Genomic DNA, 15,099 nt, shown 5'->3' on the forward strand with positions numbered 1-15,099 from the left:
AAAAAAAAAAGAAAAGTTGATTATTCACTCCTCTGCGCGAAACCCTCTGTCGACTTTCCGTGTTACTCAGAGTAAAAGCCAAAGTCACTACCAGGCTGTCAGCCATCTGACCTTTTCTAATCTAACTTCATCTTCTTCCAGAGCGCTTCCCTCCACCCCCACGTCTTCCTGGCCATGCCCGGCGCATTCCCTCTGCACCCATTGTCACGTCCACTTGAGTACTTGGAGGACGTGCTCCCCCTTTTCTTCTTCTTCTTCGGGAAGGAATGTATTAATGTCATTTATTTTTAAGAATGTTCTATCATAATTGATTCACAATGTCCTGTTAATTTCTGCTGTAGCACACAGTGACCCAGTTTACACACACACACACACACACACACCTATACACTGACACACACATTCTTTTTCTCACATGATCCTCCATCCTGCTCCTTATCTCAAGTGATTAGTTCCCTGTGCTCTACAGCAGGACCCCATTGCCCATCCACTCCAAATGCAACAGTTTTCATCCACTAACCCCAGACTCCCAGTCCATCCCACTCCCTCCCTCTCCCCTCTGTCCTCCACGTCTATGATCTGTTCTGTTTTGTAGATGGATCATGTGTGCCATATTTTAGACTCCACATATACATGATATCATACGGTGTCTGTCTTTCTTTTTCTGACTTACTTCACTCAGTATGAGAGTCTCTAGTTCCATCCATGTTGCTGTAAATGGCATTGTTGTGTCCTTTTTTATGGCTCAGTAGTATTCCATTGTATATCTGTGCCACATCTTCCTAATCCATTCATCTGTCGATGGGTATTTAGGTTGTTTCCATGTCTTGGCTATTGTGAATAGTGCTGCGATGAACATACGGGTGCATGTGTCTTTTTCAATGAAAATTTTGTCTGGATATATGCCCGGGAGTGGTATTGCTGGGTTGAAAATGCCAGGCTTTGCTTCCCAGTGAAGTCTTCCCGGACTACCATATTTACACTGAGCCCTTCAAAACACTTTTTCATCCTCATTGATGGAGCTTCATCCACAGCAATTATTATCATCTAGCATTCTATGTATTTACACCTTTTTATCTTCTTTCTCCTTACACTAGAATCTAATTCCCATAAGAGGAAGTATGTTTATCTTTTTGTCCATCATGTGGCCCTGGTGTCTGAGCAGTGCTTGTCACAGAGTAGATGCTCATTAAATATCTGTTTAATAAGTGCATGAATACACTTGGTGTCCATTGATTATAGACATGTATATTTGATTATTAGCATTTACAGAATTTGATGAGCGAAGGGGAGAAGTTTAAGGTCTATTTTAGGCCACGTGATCCAGGAGAGACGCTTAGATGAAAACAAAGTGAGACAGAGCTACTTTCAGTAATTTTTTTAAGGAGAGACTCTTTGGGAATGGAAGTCAACCGCTCCTTCAGTCCTGCCTGGCATTTTCCTCCTGCTTTCCTATCTAACCCCATTCTTGTCTTTCCTTAGGTTCTCTTCGGGGTTAGAAACTGTTCCATAACCACATCAAGTGGCATCTTTAATGGCTATTTTATAATCCCTGTTTTCAGCTCGCGATGTGGCATGTGGGCGAGTAGCAGCCCTTTGATACCAGCCACTTCCCCGGCCACCCTGAAGAGGGGGCCGAGCTGACCCTGTTCTCCCCCAGGATGTGTTCTGTGAAGGAGAGACGAGGAGAGAGTAGGACATAACCGAATCACTTTGTTGTGCAACGAAATTATCACAACGTTGTGAATCAACTATAGGTCAATAAAACTTTAAAGTAACAACGATGGAAAACACGTGACATTTCTTAACAATCTGCCTTTCCATGGTTGAATCTCCCCAGTGTGCACACACCCTGATTCTCAGATGTATTAGTCTCACGATCCTCTCTGAAACACGAAAATTATAGATCGGAAAAAAACCCGGAAGGAGTGCATGCATGATTGCTGTGTCTCCTGTCATCTCTTGTGATAGAGCCAAGGTAGCTTGTATCTGTGTGTCTGTGCCTGTGCCCCATTTGTGGCTGCATTTGAATCTGCTCAAGAGAAAGGGACCGTCCTTGAGAAATCCCCGGGATTTTGTCATGAAAGCCAGGCATCTGGTTTCCCTCATGACTTTCCTGATCCTTGGCCAGAGTAAATGGCAAGGGGCCCTTGTGAAAGTGACTAATGGTGAAAGTCATTTAGTTCCTGGAATCTCCAAGGAGGCTTAACTTGACCTTCACAGGGCGCTTCCCTCAAGCCCCCATCCTGCATTTCAGGTGTGTGCGGAAGGAAGCCTGGGTCCACTGGGCGGTCAGTCAGTGAGGCCCCCAGGTGTTTCTGCTTGGAGCGACTTACAGAAAGACTCATGGGCAGACCTCATACCATCTTCTGAAGATTCTAGAGGAAAGACAGATGGCCCTAGAAGCTTCTCTGTTTTCCATGGAAACTGTGTAGGTTGCTATGTGGTTGATCATGAATCAAATGATTTGGCTTTGATCGTCTCCTATGGTTGTGTAATCTCAGGTCAGTCACCACATGTGTGAATATTAATCATTGGCCTTTGCCTTGTGTGTGCCTTTTTGTTTGTTTGCTTTTTTTGGTGTCTTGAGCACTTTGACTCTGTGCCTTCAGATGTACTGATAACAGTTTACTACCTTTAGTTCAATAGAAACTGGTTAGTGTCCAGGTTTAGTTACTGTGGGTGAAAGTCACACTTGGTGTTTGTGTGTAAGGGATGTGACGCTCATCCACGCAGAAACTGATGCCGAAGCTTGTCTGTTACCACCAGCCAGGCCCATAGGGATTCAACTGCGGACTTTATAAAACCGAGAGAGCTCACTGAGCTGGACCACACCCATATGATAAGCGACGTGTAGCTTACTAAATAAATAAATATATTCCATTAGTAATGAATTTTATTTAAAAACCATTTATTACTTCCCACTCTGCTTGGGGAATTGTTCTGAACACTGAAAGCAGAGCAGAGAGCAAAACAGATTCCTGCCCTCCTGGAACTTCCGTGCCAGTGGCAGTGGTGGTGCGGACAGCAAGCAAATGGGTGAATAAGGGATGTAACGCGTGGCAGGGACGTGTGAGCCACGAGAGGAGAAGAGTAGACGATAATGGGAGAGAGTAAGGAACAGGTGCTGGGAGAGTGCTGCATCGCAGGGCGTGCACCTGTCCAGAAAGAACAGCATCTCCTCCGGTAGGAGATGATGAGATGGTGGATGGAGCAGTGCTTGAAGCCTTTTTGGATAACGGAGGCCTTTGTGGACTAACCTGAGGAGGCTGGGTTGTGTTCTTAGCGATATGGGAAGTCACACGATTTCCCAAGGAAGACAATGATAGGATTTTACTCCCTTTTTTAAAATTGCTTTTGAGGGCTGCACCTGTGGCATATGGACGTTCCCAGGCTAGGGGTTGAATCCGAGCCACAGCTGCTGGCCTACACCATAGCCACAGCAATGTGGGATCCAAGCCGTGTCAGCGACCTCTGCCACAGCTCACGGCAAGGCCAGATCCCCAAACCACGGAGCAAGGCCAGGGATCGAACCCGCATCCTCATGGATACTAGTCAGATTCATTTCTGCTGTACCACAACAGGAACTCCTTCCCGTTAAAAAGAATCCGTGTTTGCTCTAGAGCATAGACTTAGCAAGAGAGGAAAAACAGAAGCAGGGAGATGGGATGGGAGCCTCGGGGGGAGGCCAGGGGAAGCTGATGGTGCCTGGTCTGGGGCTGGGGCATCGAACACAGCAGAGGTAAAGCGCCCGTCCCGATTCACAGTAAAATCTAGACGAAGAGTGGCTGGGATGCGCCGAAGGAGTGGATGTGGGATGTCGGGGAGAGAGAGGAGTCAGGGAAACACTCAGGTTTGGGGCCGAGCAGAGGGTGCCTCAGAAGGGTCCCTCGTGGCCCAGGGGAGGCTTTGCGGGGAAGGAATGGATTGGATGCCTGGGTGAGAATGAAGAGTTCCCTTTGATTGCGTTACCTTTGCAAAGCCCGTGAGGAGACACCACGCACTGCTGGATGCAGGAGTCTGGCTTTTAGAGAGAGGGGAGGCTGGAGGTGCCCCAGCACAGGGATGGGATTTGGGGGGCACCTGAGGAGTAAGCACCGCCAGAGAAGAGAAGGGCGTCAACTCTGAGGAAGTGAGGAGAGGCAGGAAGAAGGGGGTGTTCCAGTGACGACGCAGGGAGTGGGCGTGGGGAGACGGGCTCCAGGGGGATCATCAGCTCCTGAAGGCCGCGAAGAGAGAAAGTATTATTTTAAAGGAGGAAGTCTGGGTGTGTCAGATGCTGCTGATGGATCAAGAGGAAGAATGATCAGCGTTCCCGTGGTGGCGCAGTGGTTAATGAATCCGACAGGGAACCATGAGGTTGCAGGTTCAATCCCTGCCTTGCTCAGTGGGTTAAGGATCCGGCGTTGCCGTGAGCTGTGGTGTAGGTTGCAGACGCGGCTCGGATCCCGCGTTGCTGTGGCTGTGGTGTAGGCTCCCATTGGACCCCTAGCCTGGGAACTTCCATATGCCATGGGAGCGGCCCAAGAAATGGCAAAAAGACAAAAAAAAAAAAAAAAAAAGAGAGAGAGAGAAAGAATGATCATTCACCCCTGGAGTGTGAAAGAGGAAGATTCTTGGGCAGTCATTAACAAGATGGGGGATGTTTTTAAGTTTCTCAAAGAGCCCTTTCTTTTCTCATCCCAGGTCTCCGTTGTCTGCTAATACTTTCCTGTCTTTCTCATAGTCAGAATCCTGTAGTCACCTCAGTAGCCACGATTAATTCTTTGGAGAAAGCTTTTCTTTTCTTTTTTTCCTTTCATAACTAAATGTGAGGGCCTCTCGCTCTTAGGCCGTTGCTTACAATAAAGACTGTGGACTCTGTATCTATGGTCAGCGTTTCACACCTATTTCCTGCCACTCTCTGGGGTCTCCGCGTTAGAAACCGTAAGGTAACTTTTGAAAACCAAGTTCCATTTAGCTTTCCCCACTAATATCTAAATAGTGTGCTGCTGCTGCTGCTGCTTTGTTAAATGGCCACAGGAGCAACATATGGACGTTCCCAGGGACTGAATCTGAGCCACGAGCCCCGGCTGCGGCGATGCTGAATTCTTAGCCCCTTAAAGAAGAGGACACAGCGGGACAGTGTATTCTTTTGAATTTCCTGTTATGCCCACTTGCCAATGTTGATCCCACGGTGTGTTGATTCCTTGGTATCTTCGTGTTTCAGGAGGGCCGATCTCTCCAGGAGGGAAAGATTCGTCCTTACCGTGTCACAAGGCTTCCAGGCAAATGGGTGCGGTAAGTCGTATCTCCCTGGGAACATTCTTTTTCCCGCTTCTTCTTGTCCAGCCTTTCGGTTAGCAGCTCGCTTACGTGGTCACTGGCTATCTCGTGGGAAAAGTGAAACTTTACAGTTCTTCAAATGTTGCAGAGGGAAACACCTTTAGAAAGGGCAGAAGGTCAAGGAATGTATTTTAGGGGAAACCACTACTCTTAACCCGCACCTTCTCATTAACTGCCTGGAACACGGAAAGAGGAGGAAACGGGAAAATGCTGCATTTTAGTTAGTGGAGGTGGGTCGAACTTGGGGGATTTGGAGGTTTATCTCACATGTTGAATTTTTGCCTGGGAACTTTCCGGGGAGTAAAGACAGAACAATTCCTGTTTCCTTGGCAGGAATTTTTGAGAAATGAAAAACCTTTTCAGTGTATGATTAAAAAGAAAAAAAAAAGCCTCTGCGGTGGCCTGAGCATATTGGTCAGTCTCATGTCAGCAGTTCAGCTGACATCTGAACACTTCATCTGTCCCCAGCATCAGGCGGGACCCTCTTTATCAGCTTTCTTAATTTTCCCAACCATCCCATTACATTTTATTTTATCTAATAAATTAGACAAATTATTTTATCTAATCCATTAAATTAGATTTTATTGATATCTATTTACTAATACATTCAAAATAGAAGAAACTTTTTTTTTTCTTTTTTTTGCTATTTCTTGGGCTGCTCCTGCAGCATATGGAGGTTTCCAGGCTAGGGGTCGAATCGGAGCTGCAGCCACAGGCCTACGCCAGAGCCACAGCAACACCAGATCCAAGCCGCATCTGTAACGTACACCACAGCTCAAGGTAACGCTGGATCCTTAACCCACTGAGTGAGGCCAGGGATCGAACCCGCAGCCTCATGGTTCCTACTCAGACTCGTTAACCACTGAGCCACGATGGAAACTCCATAAAATATAGGAAACATTATATAGAGGAAAATTCCAGCACCAAGCATGGGTAGGTAGTTTTATTAAAAACACACAGGGAGTTCCATTGTGGCTCAGCGGTAACAAACCCAACCAGTATCCCTGAGAACGAGGGTTTGATTCCTGGCCTCATTCAGTGGGTTAAGGATCCAGTGTTACCATGGGCTGTGGTGTAGTTTGCACATGTGGCTCGGATCTGGTGTTGCTGTGGCCGTAGCATAGATGCAACTGCAGCTCCTGTTTGGCCCCTAGCCTGGTAATGTCCACATGCTATTGGTGTGGCCCTAAAAAAAAAAAAAAAAAAAAAATGCACACAGGAAATAAATGAGGGACCCCCAACTTTGAGTCCAGAGCCCATGTCTAACATGCAGATGGCCCAAGAGCCAGATGGATGCATGCACAGCTGAGCTGTGGGCAGTCTCATCAATGCAGTTCTGAGCACCCTGTTCTGAACCCATGGCCAAAGCAGGTCATGGTCTTCTGAAAAGGCCACAGAGTAGGTTTCCTGTGGAGCCTTCACAGTGGATCACGGCATTGCTGACTTTGGGGGACTCATAAGCAGAGACAGAAGATCAGGAGAGTGCTGACTTTTGGGCTTGTGTGCAGTACGCCTCCATGAATAGTAAGCCAGTTGTTGCTGAGAATCTTTCCCAGCTGGGATGGGAAGTCCCTCTGTATCACGTATTCATCCATACACTCTGGAAGGGGATATGTGCTGTAGGGATGGCAGCTGCTAGCGGTATCCACAGCCAGATGCTCACTTGAACAATTCACACAGGGACAGGCGGCGATGGACCCTAGGAAAGCTCCTCCACATCCCGGGCCACTGAGTTACTTAGAGGATGGAGAGTGGAGATACGGAGAATGATGAGTTGACCTGAAGTGTCTGGGTTTATTTCTGGGCCCTCTATTCTGTGGCGCTTGTCCATACGTCTGTTTCTGTACCAGCCCACCCTGTCTTGTTGACTATAGCTTTGTAATACTGTCTGAAGCCTGGGAGTGTTATGATTCCTGCTTGGTTTTTTCCCCTCGGGATTGCTTTGGCAATTCTGGGTCTTCTGTGGTTCCATATACATTTTTGGATTGTTTGTTCTAGTTCTGTGAAAAATGCTGTGGATACTTTGATAGGGATTGCATTAAATCTATGGGTTGCTTTGGGATGTATGGCCATTTTAACAATATTAATTCCAATCCCGGAGCATGAGCTGTCTTCCCATTTCTTTGAATCTTCTTTAATTGCCTTGATTAATGCTTTTTAGTTCTCAGCAAATAAGCCTTTCACTTCCTTGGTCAGGTTTATTCCTAGTTATTTTACTTTATTTTATTGGTGCAATTTCGTTTATGGTTGTACCCATGGCATATGGAAGTTCCCGGGCCAGGGATTGAATCTGAGCTGCAGCTACTGCCTATGCCACAGCTGTGGCAATAACCGGATCCTTTAACCCACTGCACCACAGCAGGAACTCCCTTTGGTGTGATTTTAAAAGGTATTTTTTGTACATCCTTTTCTAATATTTCATTGTTAGTTTACAGAAATGCAACCAATTTCTGAATGTTAATCTTACATCCTGCTACTTTGCTGAATTCTTTTATCAGATCAAGTAGTTTTTGTGTAAACAAGCACATTCTTTTGTAAATATCCCTTTCCATTATGGCTTATCACAGAATGTTCAATAGAGTTCTCTCTGCTGACAGTAGGACTTGTTGTTTATCCACTTGAATATAATAGTTTGCATCTACTAACCCCAAGCTCCCTCTTCATTCCTCTCTCACCACCTGCTCCCCTTGGCAACCACAAATCTGTTATCTAAGTCTGTGACTCTGTTTCTGTTTAATAAAAGTTCATTTGTGTCATATTTTAGATTCCACATATAATTGATATCATGATATTTGTCTTTCTCTGTTGACTTACTTAGTGTGATGATCTCTAGTTCCATCTATGTTGCTGCCAATGGCATTATTTTTTCTTTTCATGGCTAAGTAATACTCCATTGTGTATATGTATCATATCTTCTTAATTCATTCTCTGCCAGTTGACATTTAGGTTGTTTCCATGTCTTGGCTATTGTGACTAGTGTGCTATAAACATATAGGTGCTTGTATCTTTTTGAATTATGTTTTTGTCCAGCTATATGCCCAGGAGTGGGATTGCTGGATCATATGTCTTTTGCCAGTACTGATTGCCATTATGATATAACATCAGAAAGGTGGTATTACTTGAAGTCTGAGGTCAGGTTCAGCAGGATGGATTAATGTAGGAAAGAGTAAAAGACATTACAGGTCTAGTGATTAGAAAATCCAGTCCAAGCAAAATTCAAACTGACCTTGGAGATTAAGATAATAAAGAAGGATGAAGCAAGCATCCAGGTAGAAAATCTTCTTAGTAAAGTACCTCAATCTGGGCATCAGTTTGGGAAACAGGAATGGGTAGCCATGGTTACGTAGCGTGTGGTTCAATCCTGAGCCAAAGCCTTTCTGGTGCAGCTTGTAGCATTTCTTCTTTCCAAGGCTAGAGCTACCTCAGTGGTGGACAGTTCTGATTTTATAAATGAAGGCTTGTGTATGTTTGGATGGATGTGAGAACAAGGCTTGAAGAGATGGACTGAATTCCTAGACACTGAGTTTGTAGTGACCAAGATCATTTTTCCTGGGTCAGTTTTTCCAGCGGTGTTTCAGGTGCATTCCTGGCACCTCCGGCTCTGTTCACTTGTGTTTTTCTCTCCTCTCCTCTCTGTCTTACAGGTGGTCTGTTGTTGAAGATTTGGGTAAGTCTGTCCTGTACACGTGTTCCCCAAATGCTGATGAGGACATCTCTAATGTCCCTGGGGCTCTGAGCTAAGTTCCTGGCTCCTGCACCTTCATGAAGCCCATGTAATTCATAGCAGTTGAGCTTCACCTCCACTTTGCAGGGTGACTCATGGAAAGGCATTTGTGACTCCAGCTGAGAAGCTGCTATTTCCCTCCATCTCCAACTCCTGAGCTCCATCTTCAGCCGTTAATAGGTTACACCTTGTATCCTAAGATGTTGTGTTAATGATATATTCACGTATACGTATCGTATTACCTCGTCTATATGGTGAAGTCTTTGCGCCCAGGGAACACAAGGGTCTGTTTGTATTTGAATGTGGCACCTGGTTTAGTGCCCAGTCCAGCAGTTTCCACATTCTCTTGGCCACCAAAGTCATCTGAGGCGTTCGTTATCAATGCATATGCCAAGGCCCCTCCCCCCAGGTACTGCGATTTAAAAATTCCAGCGTGTGGAGTTCCCGTCGTGGCTCAGTGGTTAACGAATCCGACTAAGAACCATGAGGTTGCAGGTTCGATCCCTGGCCTTGCTCCGTGGGTTAAGGATCCGGCGTTGCCATGAGCTGTAGGTTGCAGATGCGGCTGAGATCCCGCATTGCTGTGGCTGTGGTGTAGGCTGGTGGCTACAGCTCCGATTGGACCCCTAGCCTGGGAACCTCCATAGGCCGTGGGAGCGGCCCTAGAAAAGGCAAAAAGGCAAAAAAATATAAATAAATAAAAAATAATAAAAATTAAAATCCTAGGGTGGGAGCTCCAGAACATACCTTTCTAAAAAACCAGTTATCTCTGGGGATCATGATAATTTGAAAAACACTTGAGTCAGTAGAGTCAGAGCTCAGAACATACCCCAGGAGCAGGTAGCGATGCACAGGGAATAAGTTGAGGAAAAAGCCAAGAGAAGGAGCTCGGACTCAGTGTTGTTTGCTGTCATACCTCCTGGCTCTGCGGGTTGGCGTGCTGTTGAGCACTGCTTCTTTGGTGGTAAGTTGAAAACGTTCCTTCATGCAGAGTCACCCATGTGCAGCAAACACACCCCTCCCCTTGCTGGATGCACTCTTTCCTGTCTTGCACGGTTGAGCCTTAAATGTCCCTTCCTCAGAGACTCTCCCTAACTTCAAGTACTTTAAATAGAACTTTTCCCCACTCAGCCCTCCTTCTGTTGCAGCACCTGTTCCAGTCCTCAATTTTTTATGAACACACACACAAATCACCCTTAATGGGCAATGAAAAAGCCGAGGTCTAGAGAACTGTTTCAAGATGCTGTAGATACTTAGTGGCAGTGTGTGCCCAGCTTTTCACCTGCGTCTAGTGTCTGTCCTTCTATAGGACACTGTCTATATAATGTAATCCATCTGCTAAGGCAGGACTGTCTTTATTTATTTATTTTAACAAGTGCCGCACCTGCGGCATATGGAAGTTCCCAAGCCAGGGGTCAGGCCACATCCACTGTAGAAGCAACGCTGAGCAGTCCTGTTGGAGCCACACGGGAAGTCCGTACATATCTTTAGAAGTAAGGAAAGCATCTCATGATTCGTAACTCACAGACTCCACATTTCTGGAACTGTCTTGAAAAGTTCCTAAGGTGTGTGGTAGCTTCTTGTTGTTTCTCTCAGCCTGTATTTAAGGTTCTGCTGATGGGCTTCACAGCACAGTGCTCTGTTGACCCTGCAGAGCTGCTGTTGCAGAAGGTTCTTTTTAGGGAGAAATGGTGTCCCTTCTCCCATATATTCAGGAATATGTGGACAGAGGTTAAGCATGAGATTGAAAAGTGTGGCAGAATGAGAGGACCTGTGCAGAGAGCTCACGTTTCTGCTGGCTTGTCGGCTCCAGAAAGGACTTCTCCTTGACAACACTGCCCGCCCCCTCCCCAGCCCAGGACTCTTGACGAGGTCTATCCTTTCAGTGGTGGTGTGGGTTTTCTTCTATTCACCTTTGGTGTGTTTGAGCAAAACCACCAATTCATTCTCCACCAATGACAGAAGCTCGCTCCGAAGTGTGAACATCTCTCGGCTTGTCGGTCACACTGTTCTACTCAGCCAGTGTGATCGGGAGAAACTTGGGTAGTTTTGTGGATCATTTATGATGATCTCTTAGAGAGATGAGGTTTCTAAGTGTGGTGATTTCTGTGTATTTTTTGGCCTCAATTAAGAATGCTTGATGACGTATTTAATAAAACATTGCCATCAAAGTCTATATGAATAGTTCTGCTTTTAAGGTTTTGTTTTCTCAACTTTTTTTTTTTTCTTTTTTTGCACAGGGGGGTATATTTTGTCTGGCACGGCCATGAGGAAATGGAGAGGGGTCTTTAGGGTCTTTGGTCTGCTAAAGTCTGCCTTTAAAAAGACTGCAAATCAGTCCTACAAATTATGATGCCTTATTACTCATGGAGCTCATTTCTCTTCAGATGGTTCCATGTTAAACATTTTACCGTCCGATAAAGTTATATCGTAGATAAAGTCATGTGATTTAATATTGAATCCAGGAAAGTCTTCTGCAGTGCCTACCTGCTTTTTTAGCAGATATGAGTAAGAACAGGTAACCCCAGAGCCAAACGTTCAGTCACGTTCAGGACCAGATCAGACAAGGCGACACTTAGATTTAACCTTACCCCTGGGTGATCTATGATCTGGATCATGCAAATCTGAACCTCAGTGCATGTCCCCACCTGGATTCTGACTCAGTGGGTGGCACCCGGTCTAGAGCCATCAAACTGCCTTTTTTTTTTTAAACGGACTAGTTAAGAGGGAAAGCTTGATTGTTCTCATCGTGTTCCGGTGAAGAGGGGGGCCAGCCAGGCAGCTCTCCGGGTTGCCTGACTGTGTGATAGTAGATGTCTCTATGGTACATCAGAATGAAGGGCCAGGTCACTTTTCATCGCTGGCAAGATGTACCAAAAGAGGCAGTGCCCCAGGGTGAACACTGAACACACTCCCCTCGCTGACCCTGACCCATCTGGGCTTGGTATTTTGATGACAGGTGCGTAGGAAGTTAGATGGTGCCCCAAAGACCCCACCATCAACCCTGAAACCAGTCTGAGGGCCCTGAAATTCTGAAAATGAGTAATGCACCAGAGAGCACTATTTACTGGGGTGAACAATGGGCTTCAAATCTACATTTTTAACCCCATGCCAAGAATTTGAATGTTCTAAGGACTCATGGGGGGAAACGAGGGAAAACATGACTTCTGAAAAGTGGGAAACAATTTCCAACTTGAACACCAGCAAGTTCCAAAAGTGCCGACGCTAGAGTCCGTGATCATAATGCCTCTGTTTTTAATATAAAGTGGCATGTAATCTACACTTGCAGAAGCTCCTGCACACCTTACTAAGCAGCTCCTAAAAAGCTATTTAAAGAATACATTCATTTGAAGAGATGCCTTGTGATTCGCCTCATGGGCCTTCTGCCTCTGCCCCACATACCTGTCCTCACTCTGACTCCTGCTCTTCTCCTGCCCTCCCTCCCCACGTTCCTCGCATCACTCGGCTGACGGAAAGGACTTGGGGCTCAGCATGACCTGCGGAAGGAGGTCTGAACGCCTTGCTTTGCACTCATGTTCTGGCTCGTCTGACTTCCAGCTGAGTCTCAGCCCTAGTTCTTACTCTTCCCCTGGATTCCTCTGCTCCAGCCATGTAAGTCCAATCCCACTTTTGCAAACTTCCTGATGCTGCCCCACTCCCCCGCTCCTTTGGTCCACTGTCCTTCTCTAGTCTTATCCCTGTTTCTCTTCTTCTGTTTGATCCAAGTGGTCCTCTTTGCCAAAGCTCACACTGAGTATGATTTTTTTTCTAGCTTTATTGCCCTCACTCATAATTGTGGCTCACTGTATACGTCTCTCTGATTATCAGCCTCAGTCATTTGGCAATGTATTGCCTGCGCCTGGTTTTGCTACTTCTTTTTTTCACATGCCTAAAACTTCCTCCCCCCAAGTGGATTGCAACTTCCTTGAGGAACAGAGGCGTATGTATTTTATATATCTTCTCTCTACAGCATCTGTAAGAGTACTAAGCAGATAGAAGGTATTCAGAACATAATTTCATCTAGAATAGTCTTGGGTAGTTTAACTGAAATTAAAATTGCTGAATCATCTTCCCTCGAACTCTCATATAAGTTTTGATCTGCGATTCTCAGAGATGCTGTTTGTTTAAGCCCAGCCTCTTTTGACTTTGTCATAAATTTTAACACATAGAGTTGACAGAAATGTGCCCTAAATTAATGTGGGTGACCCAGCTAAATTCCTTTGCCGTGTCTTGTACCAGTTTTGTATGTTGCATCGAGAAAAGCAGATGATTGCTGAAATGAGTAATAAAGAGCTTCACGGGTTAGTCGATTTTCCTATTCCGGAAGCAAAGACTTCCACGCAAGGCTCATTTACATCCGCAGGGTGCAAAAGGAAGTTTGGGGCCAAGTGTCTGCACTCTCTGTTCAGCATGCGTGTCCCACGTAACCACATGGTCCTTATAAAACCACCTATATCCGTTCTCATACCCCGTGTCTCGCCGTTGCGTTAATCACTACTGACAGCTGCACTTTTTTTTTTTTTTTTTTTTTTTTTTAAGTGCTGAGGCTCTTGACAATGTGACATGTGAAAGGTGGTGGGAAGTCAGCAAAGCAAACACCACTTTACAGGGAGTCACCCCCAGTACAGCTGTCACATACGGCCAAAAAGAGTTCCTTACTACCTACCCCTGTCCTCTTTTAGACTTGGAGTTCTGGGAAGGTAGGAACCATTTTCTTATTTATTTCTTCATCGTCCCCAGCACAGGGCCTGCAAGGTTGCAGGGGCTCAGTGAATGTTTATTGGATAGATATTTGGAGATAGAATAAAGCAATCAAGGACAAGTGTATGGGAGGTAAAGCGCATGGGCCCCAGTCCCACAACCAGCGAATCAGGGGGTAACACTTGGTTCAGACCTTCTTGTGAGTCATGGACTTCAGAGAGTGCAGCGGCAAGAGGATGGGACAAGCTCCCAAAGGAGCTTTTTTACCCGGTTTCAGTGAAAGCAAGTGGAAAGAGAAAGGAGGAGGAAAAGAATTGTCTGTTCTTCTCCCCTCATTCCTTGCCTGCGTGTGCAGACCCTGGATGCACGGTCCTGGAGCGTGGTATTGCTTGTTTCCTCCCCGAACCCATTGTACTAGAATGCACAAACTGATGGTGTGTTTGGCCCTCGTAATGTTTAAACAAAATAGAAAAATTTTGTATCCGTATTCAGATGTCCATCTATTCTTGAAAAATATCCAGCAACGGCGGTGGGTCAGCATTTCTGCATAGCAGTGATTATCCGAACATCAGCTGCAGCTGTGAAATAGGGCACGCGGATAATGTTGGCAGGCTGTCACTGTGTGCATTTTGAGGCACATGGGACTGTACAGTCACAGTGTGCATGACACACGAGTGTTTGAGGATTCTTCATTAAGTTTAGAATGAGAGGGGGAAGGGAAGGTGAGTGGCAATTAACTGCTTTTAATTTAGCTGTGTACCTTAGCTAAGTATGACAGAAAGAGTGTGAAACTGGGGTGCTTTTTTGGTTTTGTTTTATTTTTTGTTTTACTAAATTTGCCACCACTTCACTGTGTTTCTGTCTCCAGACACTTTGGACCTTATTCTTTCTATTTGTTAAAGAAGGTCATTTGATGGTCACTAGGGCTGCTTTCAGTTTTACCATTTCCTGATTTTAGTGAACAGCCCAACAGAAGTGGAGTAAGAGACAGGAGAGAAGCCTAGAGGGAGAGAGGAAGGAGGGGGAAAGTGAATGAGAGAAGTGAAGTGACACTGAGGCCCTTACTTTCCAGCTGCTCTTTTGCCTCATCTCCTTTCATCTTCGTGAACACATCAAGAGCTGGTTTTATTATCCCCAGTTATTAATAAAAAAACAAGGATTCGCAGTTCAAGAACACATCACCAAGGCAGAATGTGTGTCCTGATCTCTTCATCCTAAACCTAAGATGCTTCCCATCATCCCTGTTGATTTGAGTGCCTTTCCTTCCACGAAAATTGGATCGGTGGTCCCTCAACTCTGAATTCCAGGGTGAGATTTGGAATGCAGTGAAATGTAGGGAGTTCCCGTTG

General features: G+C 45.6%; 1 long non-coding RNA gene across 1 annotated transcript in view; it reads left to right on the forward strand.

Moving 5' to 3' along the window:
• LOC102166310 overlaps positions 1-15,099 on the forward strand; it is a 381,125-nt gene that overhangs the window by 25,449 nt on the left and 340,577 nt on the right. The window contains exon 2 of the long non-coding RNA XR_002336117.1: positions 5,210-5,280. This is a non-coding gene — a long non-coding RNA (uncharacterized LOC102166310). The remainder of the gene's footprint in view (positions 1-5,209; positions 5,281-15,099) is intronic.

Source organism: Sus scrofa, chromosome 10 (assembly GCF_000003025.6).
Source record: "Sus scrofa isolate TJ Tabasco breed Duroc chromosome 10, Sscrofa11.1, whole genome shotgun sequence".
NCBI classification, from domain to species: Eukaryota; Metazoa; Chordata; class Mammalia; order Artiodactyla; family Suidae; genus Sus; species Sus scrofa.